This window comes from Aulonocara sp. 'chitande type north' Nkhata Bay, linkage group LG13 (genome assembly GCF_057382095.1).
Source record: "Aulonocara sp. 'chitande type north' Nkhata Bay isolate Kocher_YH1m ecotype deep benthic linkage group LG13, A_spYH_male_GT1.1, whole genome shotgun sequence".
Classification (NCBI taxonomy): domain Eukaryota; kingdom Metazoa; phylum Chordata; class Actinopteri; order Cichliformes; family Cichlidae; genus Aulonocara; species Aulonocara sp. 'chitande type north' Nkhata Bay.
In genome coordinates, this window is record NC_141356.1 from 367,992 (window position 1) to 392,548 (window position 24,557).

Sequence of the window (24,557 nt, forward strand, 5' to 3'; positions counted from 1 at the left end):
CATCCTGCCTGTAACACATTTTTGTACAAATCAGATAAACAGAACACATATTCAGTGTTTGGGGACTAGTAGCTGATGATGTTTACGAGCCTTAATCTACCCTAGATTTCTGAGACAAATGCACAAAGAAAACTAGAGTGAAAACAGCCCCACCCATCTATCGTTTGCCATTATCATTAATGAGAAGTTATTGCACATGGTATTTCTGGAAGGATGAATAAACCACAGTTTCATGGTTTCACTGACCAAATCACTATGAGTGAGCCCATTTGACTGAGATCTATTTTGAGACACATCATGGAAATTGCTGCTGGAATCGGGTCCTACTCATTAAGTTTGCAAACACTTTTTTCAGTCTTGACCACGGGGTACTGGCTGCAGCACCAGTGGTTGGGGTTTGGCCCGCTCTGAACCAGCTAAAATGATTCAGTTCCAACCACACGTGAACTACATAACTAACCTTCCAAATGACACTTTGAGAAGTAATCTTGGTCTATAAAATATGTAAGCCTAGTTATATTGTTAAGGGACTATGAAGAAGGTATAGGGGAGTTTTTTTTTTTTACATGAGAGTCAAAAAGGTTGTGAGCTTTTTTTAAAATCAGCCGAGTAGAGAGAATTTGACTCAACAGGTCAGACCATAGTTTGACCATTAAAACTTTTAATTTCCTTTAATTTTCCTTTTTTTAAGAAAAACCTAAACAAAATTAAAATGTTGCCTGGTTGTATTTGTTTTACCGTTATGAATTAGCAGTTCTAAAAACAAAAAAGGAAAATGTATACAAACTGTTTTTATCATTACGTCTACACTGTTAATGAGGTCTGACACTGGTGACCAAGAGAAACTGTTACACAAAGTTAAAGTAGCGAAGTTAAGTCCCGCCCATTCACATGAAAGCAGTGGTCTTGGCAGGATGTGGTCTTCACATGTCAGTTGAGTCTTCTTCCTCAGAAACATGATCCCCGAGTGCAGCTACTCAACAGGAAGAGTTCAGCAAAGGTCTTTAAATAAATACCTGTGAAATGCACCTGCCTGTAACTCACTTAGATTCAGGACACTTAATTTGGCTCTCAATGCTGTATTGTATTTTCTATTTAATTAACTGAATTAAAACCCTTGCTATAACAACATATTAACATAGTGTAATCTTCAAATGCATTATCCACATCACTCTCTGCTGAATTTCCCACTAATCAAAGTCAAACAGTATTTACCCATTCTGCTTTGAGTGATTCTCTAGCTTAAATCGCATCTTAAAACTCACTTTTTTTACTTTGGGTTTTAATTCGAGTTCAGTATGAGTACCATCAGGCCTGTTTTATATTTTTAAATTGTTAATACATTATCTTCTCATTTATCTATATTTGTTTCTATATTGTTTTCTCTTGTTTTTAACCAATTGTGAAGTATGGAAGAAATATAGTATCATCAGAATTCAAGTATTTTTAGACACTGAATTTATGACACTGAATTTTTATCCTCCAAATTTCCCTGCAAAAATATTCACCTGCAAAAATTCACCTGCAAAAAATTCACCTGCAAAAATTCACCTGCAAAAAATTCACCTGCAAAAAATTCACCTGCAAAAATTCACCTGCAAAAAATTCACCTGAAAAAAATTCACCTGCAAAAATTCACCTGAAAAAAATTCACCTGCAAAAATTCACCTGCAAAAATTCAACTGCAAAAGTGATGAACTTTAATGACCCAAGCCAGAGCAATCAGCACCAGATCGAGTCGAGTGGCTCTCAGCCAATTAAATTACGCTGTTTGATCACATGACACCGTTAGCCAGCAGTGTGTCTCCTAAAAGAGAGCTGTTTAAAGGTGAGTGATTAAGTTTTTCTCCTAAATAGAGATCATTACAGAACGCCTAGTCCTACTTAAAATCCCATTTATTATTATTTTTTTTTATCATCTACTCGAACTAAGGAAAACGTTTGACTAACTCAAAGACAATTTCCACGCCTCCCCTGCCTGACTGCAGAGGCAGTTTTGAATTTAGGAGCGCCAAGATGGCAGCGGCAAACCCTGGCGGCTCTCCGGTGAGTATATATATTTTTTTATCTTCAAGTTTGTCTTTTGAAACCTTAATTTTATTTAAATCCGTTGCTCACGTATAAAGTACACAGACGGGGTCTTTGCTCAACTCGTCTGAGGCGTGTCTCACTAAGCGCTACATGCTAGCATCCTGCTAACCGAGCTACCCTTTACATGCTGTGCTTTAGAAAATGGGATACTCGTTAAAAAAAATACTCCGCAGATATTGATAGATAGACGAACACTGCAAATATAATGTTGGAAACGAGAACGGCCTTTGGTGAAGGGGTAAAATACACCATGAATAGAGCCATAGAGTGAATGGCTGCCATGGTTGCAGAACAGCCTGATTTAATGACAAGAATGGGGAAGAGTGAGGTGAAGTGAACCACAGCCACAAAACACGGTCAGACAAGGCGGCAAAAGGGCAGTGATCTGTCCGTCAGTATGAAGTTGGTGTGTGCTTTGGTGAACAAAAACTCCAGACTGGTAGCAGGAAGATGGGAGACTCGTGTTTCACTGGAATAGTGGTGAATTAAAACATCCTTTGTTGGGGACATTTCGGTGTAAATGCATCCATACAGGCAAGACAGAGGCAGACTAGACAGTGAAGAAAACAAGGCAAACATTAGAAATATAAAAACGGAAATATAGGATGAGTCGGGGATGAGTTCCTGCCCCAAGTGGAGGAGTTCAAGTATCTCGGGGTCTTGTTCGCGAGTGATGGGAGAAGGGAGCCGGAGATCGACAGACGGATTGGGGCTGCAGCTGCAGTAATGCGGACGCTACACCGGTCCGTCGTGGTGAAGAGGGAGCTGAGTGTAAAAGCGGAGCTCTCAATTTACCGGTCGATCTACGTCCCTACCCTCACCTATGGCAACGAGCTGTGGGTAGTGACTGAAAGAATGAGATCGCGGATACAAGCGGCAGAAATGAGCTTCCTCCGAAGGGTGGCTGGCCTCTCCCTTAGAGATAGGGTGAGAAGGTCGGCCATCCGGGAGGGGCTCAGAGTAGAGCAGCTGCTGCTCCACATCGAAAGGAGCCAGCTGAGGTGGTTCGGGCATCTGACAAGGATGCCCCCTGGGCGCCTCCTGGGTGAGGTGTTCCAGGCATGTCCCACCAGGAGGAGGCCCCGGGGCAGACCCAGGACACGCTGGAGAGATTATATCTCTCGGCTGGCCTGGGAACGCCTTGGTATTCCCCCGGAAAAGCTGGAGGAGGTGGCTGGGGAGAGGGAGGTCTGGGCCTCTTTGCTTAGGCTGCTGCCCCCGCGACCCGGCCTCGGATAAAGCGGATGAAGATGGATGGATGGAAATATAGGATTAATATAACATACAATTAGGGAAAATGTAAGGAACACAATGTAAATGATATTGTAAAGTCATTAAAACAGCATACTCTGATTAAAAGAAACACATAATTGGGTAGGATAATAATAATAATAATAATAACAATAATAATAATTAAAAAAAACTAAAAAAAAAACATGTACAAGATGGGTATGTATACTTGTAGCCTGAATTTAACAACTATAAAGTTGTAGCATGTCAGTACCTTACCCCATCCATTATATCCACACTTTCAGAAAAGGATATGGTCAATATCTTTACAAATACTATCTAAACTTAAACGGGATATTCCCTCTGCTTCTTCTGCTTCTCGTATACACCCTCAGGGTTTGTGATCAGCCAGCGGCTGATATGATCATTAATCCTGTAAAATAATATTCTTTCGGTTTATGAATCTGTTTGCATGGATTTCTTAATCCGTTTCCACTGTTAGCAGAAGTTGTGCATGCAGTTTTGGTGTGCTGCTCTCCAAGACTACAAGCTGCGTTAAAGTTGGAAGTAACTGGCCGATGTTCCACTGTTGAAGATCAGCTGTGCCCATTTGTTGCACATTGTGGGTATGGAGAAGTTGAGGCTCTTGCAGGCTACCCACAATTTCCCCAAACTGAGCGATTATACATCTTGCTTCCATATTTGTATCTTGTGTCACTAAAAATAATTTTATTTAATTTTATACATTGATTAATGACCTGCAGAATCTCCTTATCATATTAAGTGATTCATAATTGTCACTTTATGCTTTCTCCATCTTGAAAGTGATTACATCCTTTAGGTTCATTTTCTGCAGGCAGGTTTCTGACAGAACAGGCAGATTTACACTATAACATGCAGCGTTCTATAGATGGACACATAAAGAAATGAAAAATTACATGTATGTGCTAACTTTCTAAACACTGTTACATTAATGATTAAGTAGATAAAACATTTATGTCAGCCTTGGCTCATAGTTCATTTAAAGACAAGAACTTTGTGTGTGTGTTTCAGGTACTGCACTCTCAAAGACTGAATGAACCAGCATTGCAGCCATGGGTCATTGTGAGCATCACAGGGAAGGTTGAAGCCGCCCACTCCAGCTGTAAGGCCGGAGTCACGGAGACCTGCACCCACGTCACTGCTCTTCTGTTTAATGTAGAAGCAACAGTGTTGATCTGTGGCACAAGGACTGTTACAGGTGAACCTGCATACTGGGTTTTGCTGGGTAATGTGACCAAGATACAGTCAGAGGTTGGCCATAAGATAGACTTCTCCTCTTCAGCTGCCCAAAAAAGGCTCTTGATCAAAACATAAACAGACCATCTGTAGTGACAGGTAAAAGGAGCCGTCCTCAAAAAAGAAATCCCACCTGCTACTGTGGAGGAGTTGTCACTGCTATAATGCCATCATGTTTTATCTAGGGGTCTAGATTTATGCCTATAGTGCACTGCCATGTAAATAATTTGCATTTACTGAATGAGTATCACTGTTCAAAAATTGAATAAAGAAACAAACTAATTTGCCTTCTTTTTTTTTTTTTTTATTAAAACCACTTTATAGAACATCACATCAGTTACAATGTAGAATCCATGTCACTGGAGAATTTTGATTCAATAAACAGTAAAAAGGTGAGCTGTGAAGACCAAGGACAAGTGCAGTTCACAGGTTTTCTATCCAAGGAATCCCAGAAGATTGCATGGTGTCATTGCCCAGCAGTTGTTCGCAGGACATATGGACTCAACCTCAACAATCCCTCACACTGAGCAGCATGAAGTGACAGTGCAGAGGAAAAACTCCCCTTTAACAAGAAGAAACCTCCAGCAGAACCCGGTTCAGTACCAGCAGCCATCTGGGTTTGGAGGAGAGAGACAGACACAGAACTACCAAAAGTATATTTTTTTATGTGATTGACTGTTGTTGTAATTCAAGCCCTGAGTGTAGAGCAGGTAAGATATAAAGTTGCATCCTAAATTCCATGCTCATGCAGAGTGTTTAGTTTATGACTTTTTCACCTGGTCATTGAACAGATGGTCTTTTAGGGTTGACCAAGCTGGTACCTTGACTCTGTTCTCTGCAAGATGTTGCAAAAAACAAAATCATATGGAGACAATATTGGACACAAAATATATAACAATTTAGTTAAATGTAGCATTAACTCACAAGTCTTGCTAAAGTAAACCTTGTATTCTGATTCATCACAGCAGCAGTTCAGTTGGATGATGTCAGCAACTGCAGCAAGTGTCTTGCTGACTGAATAATTTCATCTTGCATAATCTGAAACAAACACATAAAGACAGAAACAATTTATAAATTAACGTTCGATAAAATCTAAGAATTAATCATTTATTAGATACCAATATGAATATGTCTACCATAAAACTTGTGTGGAGCGAAGTTACATTCAATCAAGATGGTCTGGCATGCTACAACTTTATAGTATTCTGGCTACAAGTATACATACCCTCAGCCTGGGCGTCTATTGTCTCATGTAGTCTGGAAGACGAGTGGATGGTGGGGTGGGTGCAGTTTTCTCTGTGGTGGGGTTGGGTGGACTGTCCCGGGCTCTGTGGGGCCGGGGGGCGCTGCTGCGCTGGGCCCCGGTCTGGATGGGCCTGGGCCCCCTTTCCCTGGCGGGCTGCGGAGTGTGGGAGTGCCTACTGGGGTCAGCGGGGGAGCTGGCCCCAGGGAGGGGTCACCTGCCCCTCCCTTCCTTCCCTCCCCATCTCCAGCTGCCTCCCTCCTCCTGCTCCACCACAACCACCCACACATGCAGGGCCTTGGAGTAGGGGTATGTCACCAGGATGCAGAGGAGGCTACCTCCCCCCCCCCCCCCCCCCCCTCTGTCCCCTTCTGGCTGCCTCTGCCTCAATTTTATCCCACAACTTAGACATTCACATTACTCACACCCTCATTACACATACATATAGGATCTTGGGGGTGGGCACGATACACGGAGTCCAAAGTACCATCAGGGTGTACGCCTCACCCCTGGCGTCGTTGCCCACCTCTCAATTTTAAATACATGTAGACATTGAGGGCTAGCAGGAGGGACTATGCACTTACCTGCTGCTCTCTGGCAGGTAGCTCTATGCCCTCCTGGGTTTTAATTGCACCTTAGAACACACATGCATCAACACTACAATGAGCGGGTGGAGGGAGGCTTGGAGTCTTCTCTCACCCCCATTCTCTGCGGCCTACTGGAGCGGGGGGGCTAGGAGGAGGAGTGGGCCGTCCGACTGCGGTCTGGGGCCTCCCTGCTGCTGCGGAGTCGGGGCGGTCTGCCTCTCCCCACCGCAGGGAAAAGGGTAACACCACCTGGGTCTGGGTGCAGTTCCCCCCTCCAGGGGCAAGGGTACCTAGACCCGGTTAGTAGAGTACGCTTGGGGAGTGTGATCGTCCCTTTATGTCTGTCTCCACGTCGGTTGAGTGTGAAGTACATATGAGAGCATGAGGGTGGGAATGGATGTTTGTGTCTGTGTGTGCCTGTATGTCTGTGTCTATATGTCAGGTTGGGTATCAGACGCCACCTCTCTGGGGACATCTCGGGCCCTCCAAGGTTTGGAGGCCTATCTCCACCCACCACCACTTCCCCTGCCGGTGGTGGACTCCCTCAGGTATCGGTGGGTTGGTGGTTCTTTGTATCTGGGGGTGGGCGTCCGGGTACACACCGGCTCACTCCTTGGCGGCCGCTTATTGGGGCTCGCTCGGGCCACTTTGGAGGTGGGGTGCCCCCGGCCTCTGGGCCTGGGGCTCGGTCACTCAGGCACAGCTGGCTGCCGGCGGAGCTCACGGGCGCGTCACTGCAACTCCCCCTGGCTTCTGCTCCGCGGCTGCTGAATGAGCTCTCATCTGGGACTCTCCTTAGCTCTTACTGGGACAGTGGCGCGGCTGCCCCTCTGTGGGTCTTCCTTGGTCTCTTGTGTTCTGGGGGCCTCTGGATGTCTGGAGTTTTGATCTCCTCCATACCTGCTTGATACCATAGAGGACAGGGCTGTGGCTCCCCACACTCTCTAGCAGATCATTACATGGAGAAACCTTTGGAATGCAAGCATGCTGATCCACACAGGTATGCACACAGGTGTACACACGGGTATTCACAGATGCGGACTACAGCTTTCTTGGCTGCTGCCTCAAAGCACACTGTGCGCTGTCTATCTTGCGTGCTGCACAATATCGTTTACTATTTAGTAACTATTGATATCTATGACTAGCTAGTTTATTGTGATGGTGCTTTTTTTTTTTTATTATTATGTTGCTCTTTGTTGTTTGCTGTCTCCCCTGTTTTTTTTGTTTTTCTTTCTCTCCATACAGGTGACCCAGGAGTTTTTTTTTTTTTTTTTTTTTCTCTCTTCCCCCCCTTCTCACCGTCTATTCTCCCCTTTGGTTTTCTTTCTTCCTCTCCCCCTCTTTCTTTCATTCTTTCCCCCTGTCCTATTAAAAAAAAAAAAAAAAAAAAAAAAATACAAGTATACATACCCATCTTGTACATGTTTTTTAACATTATTATTGTTATTATCCTACCCAATTATGCGTTTCTTTTAATCAGAGTATGCCGTTTTAATGACTTTACAATATCATTTACATTGTGTTCCTTACATTTTCCCTAATTGTATGTTATATTAATCCTATATTTCCATCCATCCATCTTCATCCGCTTTATCCGAGGCCGGGTCGCGGGGGCAGCAGCCTAAGCAAAGAGGCCCAGACCTCCCTCTCCCCAGCCACCTCCTCCAGCTTATCCGGGGGAATACCAAGGCGTTCCCAGGCCAGCCGAGAGATATAATCTCTCCAGCGTGTCCTGGGTCTGCCCCGGGGCCTCCTCCCGGTGGGACATGCCTGGAACACCTCACCCAGGAGGCGCCCAGGGGGCATCCTTGTCAGATGCCCGAACCACCTCAGCTGGCTCCTTTCGATGTGGAGCAGCAGCTGCTCTACTCTGAGCCTCTCCCGGATGGCCGAACTTCTCACCCTATCTCTAAGGGAGAGGCCAGCCACCCTTCGGAGGAAGCTTATTTCTGCCGCTTGTATCCGCGATCTCATTCTTTCAGTCACTACCCACAGCTCGTGGCCATAGGTGAGGGTAGGGACGTAGATCGACCGGTAAATTGAGAGCTCCGCTTTTACACTCAGCTCCCTCTTCACCACGACGGACCGGTGCAGCGTCCGCATTACTGCAGCTGCAGCCCCAATCCGTCTGTCGATCTCCGGCTCCCTTCTCCCATCACTCGCGAACAAGACCCCGAGATACTTGAACTCCTCCACTTGGGGCAGGAACTCATCCCCGACTCATCCTATATTTCCGTTTTTATATTTCTAATGTTTGCCTTGTTTTCTTCACTGTCTAGTCTGCCTCTGTCTTGCCTGTATGGATGCATTTACACCGAAATGTCCCCAACAAAGGATGTTTTAATTCACCACTATTCCAGTGAAACACGAGTCTCCCATCTTCCTGCTACCAGTCTGGAGTTTTTGTTCACCAAAGCACACACCAACTTCATACTGACGGACAGATCACTGCCCTTTTGCCGCCTTGTCTGACCGTGTTTTGTGGCTGTGGTTCACTTCACCTCACTCTTCCCCATTCTTGTCATTAAATCAGGCTGTTCTGCAACCATGGCAGCCATTCACTCTATGGCTCTATTCATGGTGTATTTTACCCCTTCACCAAAGGCCGTTCTCGTTTCCAACATTATATTTGCAGTGTTCGTCTATCTATCAATATCTGCGGAGTATTTTTTTTAACGAGTATCCCATTTTCTAAAGCACAGCATGTAAAGGGTAGCTCGGTTAGCAGGATGCTAGCATGTAGCGCTTAGTGAGACACGCCTCAGACGAGTTGAGCAAAGACCCCGTCTGTGTACTTTATACGTGAGCAACGGATTTAAATAAAATTAAGGTTTCAAAAGACAAACTTGAAGATAAAAAAATATATATACTCACCGGAGAGCCGCCAGGGTTTGCCGCTGCCATCTTGCTGCTCCTAAATTCGAAACTGCCTCTGCAGTCAGGCAGGGGAGGCGTGGAAATTGTCTTTGAGTTAGTCAAACGTTTTCCTTAGTTCGAGTAGATGATAAAAAAAAATAATAATAAATGGGATTTTAAGTAGGACTAGGCGTTCTGTAATGATCTCTATTTAGGAGAAAAACTTAATCACTCACCTTTAAACAGCTCTCTTTTAGGAGACACACTGCTGGCTAACGGTGTCATGTGATCAAACAGCGTAATTTAATTGGCTGAGAGCCACTCGACTCGATCTGGTGCTGATTGCTCTGGCTTGGGTCATTAAAGTTCATCACTTTTGCAGTTGAATTTTTGCAGGTGAATATTTTTGCAGGGAAATTTGGAGGATAAAAATTCAGTGTCATAAATTCAATGTCTAAAAATACTTGAATTCTGATGATACTATATTTCTTCCATAGTGAAGCACTTTGATCAACTCTGCTGTTTTTAAATGTGCTATACAAATACATTTTGAATTGAATTGAATTAGCTTAGCTCCTAGTCGAGTCACTGATCAATACATCATTATTTGCCCGTCTGAGTGGTGTCAAAAAAATGATGCGGGCTTTATAGATCATCGGGAAACTTTGTGCGGACAACCTTGATCTTATTAGGAGAGATTGCATCCCACTTTGGATGGAGCAGCTCTCATTTCTAGAAATCTGTCTAAATTTATTACATGTCACTATTTGCGGTTCAGTCATTACTGATTTGGAAAAAAACAAACAAAAAAAAAAAAAAACACAACTGCAGGTTCTGAGGATTATTTGAACATGAAAGCATACTGTGTTGTAGCCTCACAAAGACGACATGAAAACTGCTTTTGTTTATCTGAAGAACAAAATAAAATTACTTTGAGTGGTCTTTAAAGGTATTCTTAGTGTGTTCTAGGAGCTTCAATTCCAGTAAAAGAAACATCATCACCAGATTAATACACACACATCTGAGTGTCACAGCTTGTGCTTCATTTAGTCTCTCCCCCAGCAGAGACTTTGTACTGCACTTTAAAACATGATGTTCCAGCTGACAGAAGGGAATGTGGGGTTTAAGAATAAAGATTATACTTAAAACAGAATTAAAACATATTTGTCTACATACAAATTTGATATAAGGTCAGCAAATACAGGTTATCTATCCTGTTTTTAGGATCTTATTTTAATGCTTACAGAACAAAAATTGTTTTTTTTATAATTAATTATTATTAATTATAAGTAATTTCCTACCTGTTGATCTAATCTGAAACCTAACCTGCTGTAGAGCAGTGTGGTCTGCAGCATAAATTACCATAGTGATTGTAAGAAGTGGACCTCCTCCTTGGTATAGAAAACCTAGTGGGAGTTACCTGGATAAGACAAAATCATGCTTTTATAGTACAGGCCTCTAACAACATCTCCAACATGAACTTTCCTCCACTCCTGAACAAAACCCCAAACTGAGACATTTTTAATTGATTATTATGATTGATTGTGATTATGATTGATGATTTTACTATGATATTTTTTTAATCGACACAAAAAACAAAAAAAACAAAAAAAAAAACCCCACATTGTCCTGCTGCATACCACATAGCAAAATTGGTATGGCCCAGATCTGGCCCACACAGGGTGCTTACACATGGCCCACATACCGCAAAGAATGACGGCGCTTTGGCGGCCCAGATCTGGTTTGCCAGAGGTGGCCCACACATGGGCCAGCACAAGGCCAGTCACACTGGTGGTCCTGCGCTGGCCCATGTGTGGGCCGCAGATAAGTGATGAAACACCTGAACCCTCAAAACCTACAGTGAGTGTATTTGATAACTCTTGGGAGCATTTTGCTGCTATGGGGTATCAATGTAAGACTTCTGAGTTTTTGTTTTTTTTTTTTTTTGCATTACATCTTTAAGTAGGAGTAACTTTGTGAGTCCTCTGGCAAATTTAGTGTTCTCATGTCAGCTTAGAGGGAATGTCCCTTGAGGCATCCTGGGAATGTTAGTGCAGCCGAACACTTGAGATGATGCTAGAGAGTGTTAAAAGAAGCGGGACAGCCTAACCCTGCAACACTGTCTGCCCTACCAGCTGCTGGAGGCTAGGAGAGCAAATGCCTGACTGGGGGATATAAATGAAACCAAGTGAAATACCTAATCTCTTTGGACTCACTGAATATGCTACTCAGTAGTCCAGCAGAAACAGCAGATACTTGAAACTGTTATCTTTTCTGCTATCCCTCCCTGTAATGTGAACACTGGCTATGTTAGAAGACATGTAACTTGTTCCCCTTTGTATTTAAACTGCCCTTCACTAAGACTCTACTCTAGAAACCACATATTTAGTCATTTTGAAATTCATACAGAAAATACCTGACTAACACAGGTGAGTTTGAGATGAGACAAACATGAATGAAATTTTAAGAGGCTTAAAAACCTAACTAGTTCAAATGCAAAGTTAAAGTAACTAATTTCAACTATTTCCCCCCTCATTTTCTCAAATGTAAAACCTCGCTGGATAATGTAGGCTTACTTTGCAACTTCAAAAATTGACTATTGATTAAACTTGGAGGCTTGGCGTCAAACACAGGGGCTGGACAGGGTATTTATAGATGTTTGGCTGGAGCGTTTTACAAAGAGACGTTTGGTTGGAAGTTATTTGCAGCAGAGTTCCTGAAATTTCTGGTTTGGATACCCCTGCAGGAGGCGATGATTTATTGAGAGACAGTCAAGTCTAATAGCATTCACACTAAACTTAACCCATACAATTATAGGTTTGATAGGTTGTAAAAAATTAACAGAGAGTACAAAACTTATATAAAAGCCTCAGCTTTTCTATCCCCCAACTACTGTTCATCAGTCTGCTGAGATGTTTGTAATAGCGATTATTAATCTTACAGCGCAAAGATTAATATGTGTGACCTCATAGTTGTTAGTTCACAAACTTAAGTATATTAAAATATGAAAGTCAACTTGCAGAACAGTATGTTAAATGCTATATAAGTAATTTTACTATAAGTATATATGGCTGATATAAACTTGCATGAATGCAAGAATCAGGGTCAAGGGGCATAAACTAAAAAGTGGCTTTATTAACCGAAACTGAGTACAAAAAAAAAAAACCCAACAAGGCAACTAAAATGCATCTTCCAGGAAACGTACAGTGAGGAGAGACATAAGCATGAGGGAGGATACACCAAAGGGCAAGTGAGGACTGAGACGATATATACACAAGAGGGAAGAGGCAACAGGTGGGAGGACAGCTGAAACTAATCACATATAATTAGAGAGGGGAAGTAGAACTGAATACAAAGCACACGAGGCAAAATGTCCCTAAAATAAAACAGGAAATGACTAACAGATAGGCAAAACAAAGAGACACCTAAGAACCAAACTCAGAAGCATTATGAAATAATATACTTGAAGATAAAACAGCCCCACCCCTGGAGTGCAAATGGTGGCGACGAAGACCCTCAGTTGGCTTGGATGGAGGCCATCAGCATCGACAGAGAACTTCTCAGGGTCGGTGATAAAAGTAGCTCTCTAAAGGCCAGGTGAGTCTGTGATTTTCGTGATTTGGCAAGTGGCCTTTGGTTGCAAAGGTGACCCTCTGAAGGCAAGCCCAAAGGCTTGCATTGATGAAGGAGAAGAAGCCACTCATTGTGTGGCTGGAAAGGACTCCAGGAGGGGCGAAGAAAGAGCCCATCAGGGAATCTGGCAGGGGGCCGGTGGCACAAGAGGAGACACCGCCCATCAGACTGAACGGGACACTGGCAACAAGGCAGGGAAAACAACCAGCAGATCTCAGAGTAACAAGATAGAGTCTTGGTGATGGTTTGACAGAGGGGCTAGTAGCTCGTCTGGTCCCGTTGCCTTTCTGTTCTTCATCTTCTACCTTCCACACTTCCATGGTCGTGATCATGGGTACTGGGCCGGGGATGGGCTTTGGATTGGCGGGTGTGGGAATTCCTGATTGGAAATGCCAGCAAAATATTTGGACCAACGTTTCAGGAGGGCTGTCAGGTCACTGAGGACCTGGCTGTCTGCTCCCTAACTTGCATAACGTGGCCAATGTCTTGCGTGGATCAGTTGCATGCTTTGGACAGGCGATAAACCATGTTGACCCCTTCTGGCATGTCCAGCTGATCATACACATTCCAGTAATGCCGGTTCTTCGCATCAGCCCTCTTTGCTGCTCTCCAATCAGGTCAGCTTTTAGCATTGATTAGGGCTATTGCCCTGTTGTAAAAGCTGTCCTTGAGTCGGTTTGTCCCGGACCTCAGCAGCCTGAATCTCCTGCCAGATGGCAGCAGCTTAAACACCTGGTGTCCTGGGTGTGTACAGTCCAGTAAGATGCTGCGTGCCCTTTTGAGACAGCGAGTGCTGTACAGATCAGTTAGGGAGGGAAGAGGATGTCCAATGATTTCTTTAGGCCATATTAATGAAACTTCTGAATTGCCTTTTTGTATGCCATGGTGCAGCTGGAGAACCAGACAGATACAGTATGTCAGCACACTTTCAATGGAGCAACGGTAGAAGATGATCAGCAGCTACTCTTCCCTACTGGTGGTGGTCAGAGGGCCCGGTGGCGCCAGTGTCCGGCAGCCTCGCCTCTGTCAGTGTGCCCCAGGGTGGCTGTGGCTACAATGTAGCTGCCATCACCAGTGTGTGAATGTGTGTGTGAATTGGTGGATGACTGGATATGTAAAGCGCTTTGGGGTCCTTAGGGACTAGTAAAGCGCTATATAAATACAGGCCATTTACTCTCCACCACCAGAATCTTTGGTTCCTTCAGTGCTGGCTGGGGCCAGGTTTTCAGAGATCCATTAACAAATACTTGTTACCTGACAGCAGAATAGAAAAAAGACACCATTCTCATCAGTCATAGTGAGATTTGTAAGAGAAATGATGGACAAAATGATGAAAATGAGTAGTTCTTTACACTACAGCCATCTTACAACGTCATCTACTGCTGTTGGCAGAGCACGGAGAGAAACTGACCTTGCCCAAGTATCCTTTGCCAAGCAGGATGAAAACATCCTGAAGCAACAAGGCGATCAGTTTAAAAAGACAGCAGATCTGGATACGGAGCTACACATACTCAAATCACAGAAAGCAGCAGAAGCAGCTCCAGCCACAATAGCTGAGGCTCAAGCTTGTAATGACTCAAGTTTTTCCTGTGTCAGGCAGTGTTGGTCAAGTTACTTGAAAAAACTAATTAGTAACCATTTACTGAATACTTCTTCAAAAAGGTAATTCCATTATTTTACTGATTACTTATTTTAAAAAGTAAGTAGCTCATCCATCATATAAAATTGAATCAAATGAAAAAGTCTCTTTTTAAAACTTGTTTTATTCGGTTTAATCTTTTAACTTTATGCACATTGCATCAAGAAAAAAAAATATTCAACAGTCTTTGATTTGCAGAAATTTGTTTAACATTTAAACCTATTTTTTTGCATATTCCAGCATATAAAATCAAATAATTTTTGTGTTTGCACTCACTCTTTCAAATAGATGCAAGTAAAACACAACAGAAATAAATAAAATCAAAGACTCAGTGGCACTGAGTCCTGTTATTCATAAATCTATTGTCACCTGTTTAGCAGGAGTGGGGCGGGTGGAGGTTTGCCCACAGCAGTCATGTCAGTGGATCCGGGGGTTTCTCTGTGAATTTCACGTTCAGATGTTTGGGGGGGGGGTTCTTCCCATACGGCAGACGCTAATGTTTTTGTCACTTTTTACCAGTGTTGGGTAAGTTACTTTTAAAAAGTAATTAATTACTAATTACTTAACTCAATATTGTATTTAAAATACTTATCTAATTACTGTGTCTGAAAAGTAACTTAATTACTCAAGTAATTTAACTAAATACTTTTTAAAATCCCTATAAACCTTGAGTGGACAAATAATAGAAATTAAACTCTTTAAATAATAAATACATTTTTTAAAAGCCGGAGACTCTACAGTATGCAGCTGTAGCATCTCTTCCACAATGTAGCCTGCAATCATTTTTTAAGCTCACCTTCAGACGCTTTCTGTGCTGCTGAAGTAAAATCAGGTTTTGGAGGAGTTGCCGCGCTGTTATCCATGGATGATAAGATAAGATAACCTTTATTAGTCCCACACGTGGGAAATGAACAAGGATCGCTCAGAAGTGTTCGTCTATGCTCTCGTGTCAGGCGCTTCAGTAGATTACTCCTGCTATTAACAGCAGCCGATAGTTTTTTTTCTCCCCAGCACCTAGCTTACATATTACTGTAATGTTCGTGTCTGCTTGTTTCAGAAAAGTGAAGAGACGGGAATATTTCCATTTCATAAAACAGCCACTCGCTTCAGCCGAGTCCGACGACTGTGCAGCAAACTGGCACGAAAGACGCGCAGCTGCACTACAGCGATGTTAAAGCGGCAGAGTTTACTTCTACCTTTAGAAGATAAATTATTGAAATTAAATAATGATATTCAGCGAGTTTAATTTTACAATGTAACGCAAGTACATTGTAAGTAACTGTAATTAAAATACCTAAATGAACAGTAATCAGTTACTCTACTTTTTCAGTGGAAAAGTTATTTAATTACAGTAATGCGTTACTTAGTAACGTGTTACACCCAACACTGCTTTTTACAGAATCAAACTTGAAGTAAAGTGAGTGCTTCCACCCTCTAAGCGTTGCATGGTCATACTCTCTCCCGCACTCCATATTATCCATTATTGATCTGCACACGTCTGTTACGACAAACGTCGCATGTGCTTATGTCATTGTCACTCATGAGACACAGACAAAATCTCAGTTTAGGAATGCAGTAAGGCAGTGTGCTTACGGGAAAGTAACATCTAATTACTTTTTTGCAATAGTAATTCCTTACATTACTCGTTACTCAAAAAAAGTAATCGCATTACTTGTAACACATTACTGCTGATCTCTGGTCATAGGCAGCAACACCGTCAGCCCTAAAATGGAGAGATCAGTAAAATGGAGATATCATTTCTTGAATCTGTTAAAAGGACAGAGATTTTAAGTGTTGAAGGAGCTGGCCCAAACAGCCCCACAAACAAGAACAAAGTGGACCCAGTTAAACTGTATATAGGAGTGGAATCATTACTTCTTCAAATGAGATCTAATTTGGGACCTTGAGACAGAATACTTCAGCTTCTTTGTTGTAAATAAGTCTTTGACCAAGGGAAGCATTTTTTCTGAAGTTAACAGTTTGTTTGACCCCTTAGGTTTTATGATGCCAGTCACAGTGGGAAGAAACTCTCTACTGAACAGTATGACTGGGGCAAACTAATACCATCATTGAGACACGAACACTGGAAACTCTGGAGAAACTGGAGAATACTTAGAAAAGCTCCTGATTCCAAAACCATATGCTCCGGTTTCTTTGTCTACACAGGCACACCACAGAGAGTTATGAGTTTTTTTCAAATGCATCAATCATAGGCCGTGCTGCTGTTTGAACACTGCAACAGGAGAGAGCCATGTGGGATTAGTTACGGCAAAGACAAAAGTTTCTTCACACCCATCTCATACTCTGCCCTGCCTTCATCTTTGTGTAGGGGTCTTGGCAACTGAGATAGCAGACTTGATGAAATGGATATTGACATTCATTCTGTGGTGTACCATAAAGACATAAAATAGTACTGGGTTACAAATACAATACGTCATGGAGGCATGTGCCTTGATATAAACTGAATGTGTCAAACAGGATAACATATTTGAGAAAGTCTTCTCAACCAGACATTAGCAATGAAGAAAAACCAGTAGACCATGGAACTTGAACCAGCAACTGCTGCAACTCTCTAAAGCACCAAGTGGTTTACTGGACCATCATTTTTATCCAAATGTCAGACTGCACTGACTGCCATGTCTGCTCTCAGACTGATGTCTGCTGGTACATCATGATATGGATCCAGAGGTTCTTCCTGAAGCAACAACCTTTAGCACAATTGTTATAGAGTTCAGAGATTGCATAGGTTTTCCACTTGGAGATCTTTTAGTCATACAGTCTCCACAAATATCAGGAAGGCAAGAAGTGTTGCAAAAACACATGGTGGCAACACAGTAAATGAACATGCACAGACAGTAAAACTAATCATTAAAACTACACAAGATACAAAGGAGTTTTAGTAGCTTGCCAAGGTAGATCAAATTCCAAAACACTTTGTAAGTTGACATGCCTCATAAGGAGATTGTTTGAACAACTCCGGGGTGACAAATGAGTTTAGAGCAGGGGTCGGCAACCTTTCTGATGATGTGTGCCATCTAAAATTTCTAAAAGTCAATGTGCAATATGACTGCATTAGCAATAAATCTAATAACGCTCTATATGAACAGTTACTCACTATATAGAACAACTTTACAGAATTATATTTGTTCGCAGATGTTGGCAGCTATCAGCAAATAGTTATCAGCTATTTAGAAACAAAAAAAGACTTTTTATCCATAACAGCAAATGAACTGTACAACAGAAAATACAAATGCTATTTATGGTCTCCTCCCAACAATGATAAGAAAAATAAACTGAGCCAATATGGCATGTTTGTTAATACAGAGACACACATGTTAATGTGATCTCTGGTCTCCCACTCAGAGACACAGGTCTCCGAGTGTCCAGCATTCAGAGGCTACCTGAGGACTCATGTGAGAGAAAATCTGCTCACACAGATATTAGAGCCAAACACTGTCAATAAGGCCTCTGCAATGTTCTGAAGACAGTTAAACGTGTCAGGTAGTGATGTCCAGCAGGTGAACATGCAGCTCCATGAACACGCACAGCTGTGGATTCCAGCTGTGTTTGTAGTTCTGCAAACTTTGACCCCACAGTGTCTGGGTTCCGGGGTCTGTTCATTCATGTTCAGTATATTTTTCACTTGTTCTCACTTCCTGTTTTTCCTGCGTCAGCTCATCTCATGGGTCGTTAGCCAGATTATGTTCAGCTGCGTACTCACCGGTCTCGCATTATCATCCTCAGTCTGTGTATTTAAGTCTTCCGTTTCTGTCACGGCTGGGAAGGCGAGCCGTGTGGTGTGGAGGAAGGAGGACCGAAGATGCAAGTGTAACCACGGTAACTTCTGACCCCACTTCCGCCAGTCCCTTTATTGTGGCGGGAATGAATCCTGTATAAGTTCCGGGTCAATCAGCTGCATGTCCCTGCTCCTCTGGCTGCTGTTGTCCCTGTGGTTGGCGTACTTGTCAGATCACGACAAATTTTGCACTACAGGCCAGTTGACAGCGTGCAATAACCCGGCCGATTCATTCATCTTTACACTACCTCACACTCGACTCAACGGTCAGGTTTTTTTTGTTCTCCCGCGATCAGCCCTGATCAGCGCGAGATGGCGAGCCACCCGACCACCGCTACGTTGCGGTAGGAATTGTGAACCTATGGACTGAATCACAAATTGTTGACAATGACCTATCACAGGTCCATGGAACTAAACTAAATCACATACTGGACTACACCTCATCCCACCTCCTTTTGGAACCTACTAAGCTGTTTTGTATTGTCAACATTATTTTTGTTTGTGATATATATGCATATGTTTTTATTTCTTTTGTACATCCGTCTATACACTTCTCATAACAAACATAATATATATATATTTGAGCTCTACTTTTGTTTCCTGTGTTTTATTCACACCCTCAGGCTCCATAGTCGAATCTTAATCTGATAGCTCATTGTCTATGAGGCTGCAGTCAGGCGCCCTGGTCCTTTAACCGCGTTACAAGTGGCGAGCCAGCCAGGAGCCTTTGTGTGTGAATATTTTGGGGTCTTACGTACAATTTTCTTTACTTATTTACTTCGCTTTTGCTGAACATAAAATCAAAAATGGATTCAGTTGCACTTTCTGGCATAAATATATCACAGTCTGTGATGATCTCCGGTGTGTCTAACACAAAATCTGATAATGAAATTCTTGACTACTTGCGTACTTATGGGAATCTTAACCGTCATTTTTACGTAAATGATCCCGCAAGTACTTTCTTCAAAAACCTGATCGCTGAGTTTGTAGATACCACTGCTTTTACAACTCTAGAGCCGTTTCTGCCATACACCCACTGTTCTAAAAGTGTTGCCGACCTTGTTTTCCGCGTCACAGCTTTGGCCTGTGAGTACGCCGCCACGGAGGACAGCAGCAGTCCCCCTCCCAATTACCTCAAAGAGCTCAAGCATATTGCTGATCGCAGCGGGCACCGGTTTGAAGATGTCTTGAAGACAGTAATGAGGCAGATTGGTCAACATTTGCATGAAGCAGGAGCAGGTGATGATGGAAAAATTGAATATGATGAGGAAAATGGAGTAGATGAGGACATTGGTGTAGAGGAAGAAGAAAGGGAACTGGAGCGGCAGCAATTGTCTTCACCTCCTGCCAGACAGGTTTCCACTGACCAGCAGGGGGCACGACCTCGTCAAAGCCAGACTGGACCAACTCCAAGAGTATCACTCACAGCCCCTGATCTCAACCCACCACAAATACAAAGGGTTGTTGTTGAGCATGTGGTCCGAAACCCAGACATAAGCACCACAACTTCACTACGTCTCCGTGCTTTTTCAGGAAGGATTCCTAAGCCAAGTAGTGAAGCAGATTTTGAATCATGGCGTTCCCAAATTGATCTACTGTTTGCCGACCCCAGTTTGTCAGCTCTATACGTCGCCAGGCGTATTATAGAGAGCCTGTTGTCACCTGCTGCTGATTTGGTTAAAGGTCTAAGTCCCAACACATTGCCTTCAGTCATACTAAGTGTACTTGACTCCGCTTTTGGAACAATTCAAGATGGTGAAGAATTGTATGCTCAATACTTCAAAATCCAGGTGAACGACCATCCGCTTACCTCCAAAGATTGCAGCTAACCAGCACTGTTGTAAAGCAAGGAGGACTTGCAGCTGCTGACATGAATAAGCATCTGCTGAAGCAGTTTTGTCGTGGGTGTTGGGATAACACTATACTAACCAAACTACAATTAGAACAGCAAAAGGACAACCCACCACCTTTCTCTGACTTGTTGTTGTCGTTACGGACAGAAGAAGACAGACAAATTGCTAAGGAGTCACTTATGAAGAAATACATCGGTTCATCAAAACAAAAAGCTAACATCCAATCCCAAAGTACTTGTTCTTGTGGGCACTCTATAGCCAATGAAGAGCTAAAAGAAATGAAAAAACAACTCCAAACCCTCCAACAGCAAATGTCCCAACTTTTGTCCCAAAAACGTCCAACCGAGTCAAAGTTTAAGCCACGACAAACCAAATCCAGTCATTCTTCACCTCAGTCAAATACCAGACCCAAGCCATGGTACTGTTTTAACTGTGGAGAAGATGGCCATGTTTCTTCCACCTGCAACAACAGAGCAAACTCCAGTCTTGTTGAACAGAAAAAGAGCCAATTAAGAAAAAAACAGCAAGAGTGGGACGCTAGAAATACTTCATCTTTAAACTAGAAGGAGTTTCTGTGGTGGGACACACAGGAGCTGCGTGCACGAACAGTCCCAGAAACCACAACAAATTTCCATTGTTGCCAAAAGGGCTTGTGGGGACCAAAAGCACAGGCCAAATTCAAATCAAAGGCAACCATTTCAACTGTCTTCTTGATTCTGGCTCTCAGGTTACTACGATTCCTTTTTCCTTCTATAATACTTACCTTTCAGACCATCCAATCAAACCACTGGATGATCTGTTGGAAGTAGAAGGAGCAAATGGACAAGCCGTACCTTACCTGGGATACATTGAGATTAACATGACGTTCCCAGCTAATTTTCTTGGTTCATCCATTAATGTTGATACACTTGCGCTTGTCGTGCCTGACGTCCAGCAATCACCCCCAATGATACTTGTTGGTACCAACACTCTTGACGTTGCGTACAGCAAACACTGTGATACCCTCTCTGAGCAGTCATTCCTGCCATCTGGTTCCGGTTACATTGCAGTTTATAAAATCCTCCAGTGTCGCCACATCCAGAATTCAAATGACCAGTATGCTCCTGTAATCTTAAAGTCAGACCAACCGCATACGATTACTGCCGGCCAAACCACTGTCCTTGAGGGATGCCTGGTCACAAGGCTATTCCAAGGTGAGAAAGCAGTTATTCTGGAACACCCCACCTCCAGTTCTCTGCCTGGTGGACTCCTAGTAAAAACCTGCCTTGTGGACTTACCTAAACGTCGGCCATATTCTCTGCCTGTTGTAGTGAGTAATGAGTCCGACCATGAAATCCACATTCCAGCTCGAGCTATTATTGCAGAAATCAGCGCCTTCCAAGAGGTCATTTCCAAAGAGCAACCCACCCAGTATTCAGACCAGTCTATAGAGTCGTTACCTCCATCTCAACCACCATACAACTTTGGAGATTCCCCCTTAACTCCAGACTGGAAAGAACGCATTGTTCAAAAACTTAACACTATTCCTGAAGTATTTGCCAAACACGATCTGGATTTCGGCAGGACCAACAAAGTTAAACACCAAATCAAATTGTCCGATCCAACTCCTTTCAAGCAAAGACCACGACCAATTCACCCTCAAGATCTTGATGCTGTCAGGAAGCACCTGCAAGAACTTCTTGACTCTGGCGTTATCAGAGAATCTGACTCACCATTTGCCTCTCCAATTGTGGTTGCACGCAAAAAGAACGGCAGTATACGTCTTTGTATTGACTACCGCAAACTCAATCTGCAAACAATCAAAGATGCTTATGCTCTGCCTAAACTGGAAGACACCTTCTCCGCACTTGCAGGATCAAAGTGGTTCACGGTGCTAGACCTCAAGTCGGGTTACTACCAAATCGAAATGGAGGAGAAGGATAAGGCAAAGACTGCCTTTGTCTGCCCAGTAGGATTTTGGGAATTTAATCGGATGCCACAAGGGATTACCAACGCACCAAGCACTTTCCAACGGCTGATGGAAAAATGCATGGGAGAATTAAATCTAAAAGAAGTCTTGGTTTTCATTGACGATCTCATTGTCTTTGCACCAACTCTTGAGGAACATGAAGCTCGCCTGATGAAAGTTCTCACCAGACTCAAAGATTTTGGCTTGAAGCTTTCACTTGAGAAATGCATGTTCTTCCAGACATCGGTGAAGTATCTGGGCCATGTAGTGTCCCAGGCTGGTGTTGAAACTGATCTGGACAAGATTTCCACACTCACTTCTTGGCCAGTGCCAAAAAACTTGAAGGAATTAAGATCTTTCCTTGGTTTTGCTGGGTACTACAGACGTTTTGTCCAGGGATATTCGGCCATTGTCAAGCCGTTACATGAACTCACTGCTGGTTATCCACCTTCTCAGAGGAAACTGAGACGAACTGTAAAGCCAGAGAATTACCTTAACCCCAAAGAGCCATTTGGAGGACGATGGACGCAAATGTGTCAACAAGCTTTTGAGTCCATTATTGACAAACTCACTTCTGCCCCAGTTCTGGCATTTGCTGATCCCCAGAAACCATACACACTCCACACTGATGCCAGTGCCACAGGTCTTGGTGCGGTGCTGTATCAAGAGCAGGATGGAAAAAACAGAGCTGTAGCATATGCCAGCAGAGGTCTTTCCCGGAGTGAGTCAAAGTATCCCGCCCACAAATTGGAGTTTCTTGCTTTGAAGTGGGCGGTGACTGAAAAATTCCACGACTACCTTTATGGTGCTCAGTTTACAGTTGTGACAGACAGCAACCCATTAACATACCTCTTATCATCAGCAAAACTTGACGCTACCGGTTACAGATGGCTTTCAGCTTTGTCCACTTTCACCTTCAAATTAATCTACAGAGCAGGAAAGCAGAACTCGGATGCTGATGGTTTGTCTCGCCGACCTCATGGTGAACTGTCTGATGATCCTCTGTCACAGAAAGAACGTGAGCGAATCTGGAGATTTGCATGGCAACATCTCAATGAACCGGATTATGTCTCTATTGACCAGCATACCATCAAAGCAGTTTGTGACCGTCATCTGATGTACAGTTCAAGCACGGATCCTGATCTTGCTCTGGTGTTATCCATGTCTGTCAATGTCGACAGTCTGCCTGACAGTTTCACGGACGACATCCAGTTCACCTCCATGGTACTCCCCCAAATCTCAACAGCTGACCTTGCAGCCAAACAACGCCTTGACCCTGTCATCCGGCATGTCATAGCTCAGGTTGAACGAGGCGAGTCACCACCGCCATTCCTGAGGGAAGAACTTCCCGATCTACCTCTATTACTGCGAGAAGTAAATAAACTGGAGCTCCATAACACCCTTCTCGTCAGGAAGAGACAAGTGGGAAGTGACTTCGCATACCAGCTAGTGCTACCTGAGGAATATCGACCAGTTGTACTTAACCACCTACATGATCAAATGGGTCACATGGGAATTGACAGAACGCTGGACTTGGTCCGTTCCCGGTTTTATTGGCCTAAGATGACAAGTGATGTGGTCAATAAAATAAGACAGTGCGAAAGATGCGTGAGACGCAAATCCCCATCTGAACGAGCCGCACCTCTGGTCAATATCAAAACCTCTCATCCCATGGAACTAGTGTGCATGGATTTTCTCTCTGTGGAAGCAGATCGTGGAGTCAAAGACATACTTGTCATAACTGACCATTTCACAAAATATGCCATTGCTGTGCCAACACCAAACCAGAAAGCCAGGACTGTTGCCAAATGTTTATGGGACAACTTTCTTGTGCATTATGGTATCCCAGAACGTTTGCACAGTGACCAAGGCCCTGACTTTGAATCCAGAATCATCCGAGAGCTTTGTGAAATGGCTGGGATCCACAAAATAAGAACCACTCCATACCATCCAAGAGGCAATCCTGTTGAACGGTTTAACCGAACATTACTGGATATGCTAGGAACACTCACAGCTCAACAGAAATCCCATTGGAAAGATTTTGTAAAACCCCTGGTGCATGCATACAATTGCACAAGAAACGATGTTACAGGTTTTTCACCATATGAGCTTATGTTTGGCCGCCAATCTCGCTTACCGGTGGACTTGGCCTTTGGACTACCCCTTGCCAAAGAAGGATCAACATCCCACACACAATATGTGGACAAACTAAAGTCCCACCTAGAAGAAAGTTACAAGCTGGCCATCGAAAACTCAGAAAAGGTGATGAAACGTAACAAAAACAGGTTTGATAAAAATGTCACTGCATCACAGCTGAATGTTGGAGACAGAGTTCTTGTGAGGAACGTGCGGCTAAGAGGCAAACACAAGCTTGCAGATAAATGGGAGTCATCTGTGTACATT

The 24,557-nt window shown here is 43.3% G+C and overlaps 2 long non-coding RNA genes across 2 annotated transcripts; one reads left to right on the plus strand and one right to left on the minus strand.

Annotated features, from left to right (window-relative positions):
- Positions 1-1,556: 1,556 nt before the first annotated feature.
- LOC147315388 (uncharacterized) lies at positions 1,557-4,936 on the plus strand. The gene is made up of 3 exons (XR_015124340.1): positions 1,557-1,828; positions 1,934-2,046; positions 4,375-4,936. It is a non-coding gene; the product is annotated as an uncharacterized LOC147315388 (long non-coding RNA).
- Positions 4,720-9,731, minus strand: LOC147315389 (uncharacterized). The gene is made up of 3 exons (XR_015124341.1): positions 9,304-9,731; positions 5,543-5,637; positions 4,720-5,434 (listed from the first exon to the last, which is right to left on the minus strand). It is a non-coding gene; the product is annotated as an uncharacterized LOC147315389 (long non-coding RNA).
- Between the last annotated feature and the right edge of the window lie 14,826 nt (positions 9,732-24,557).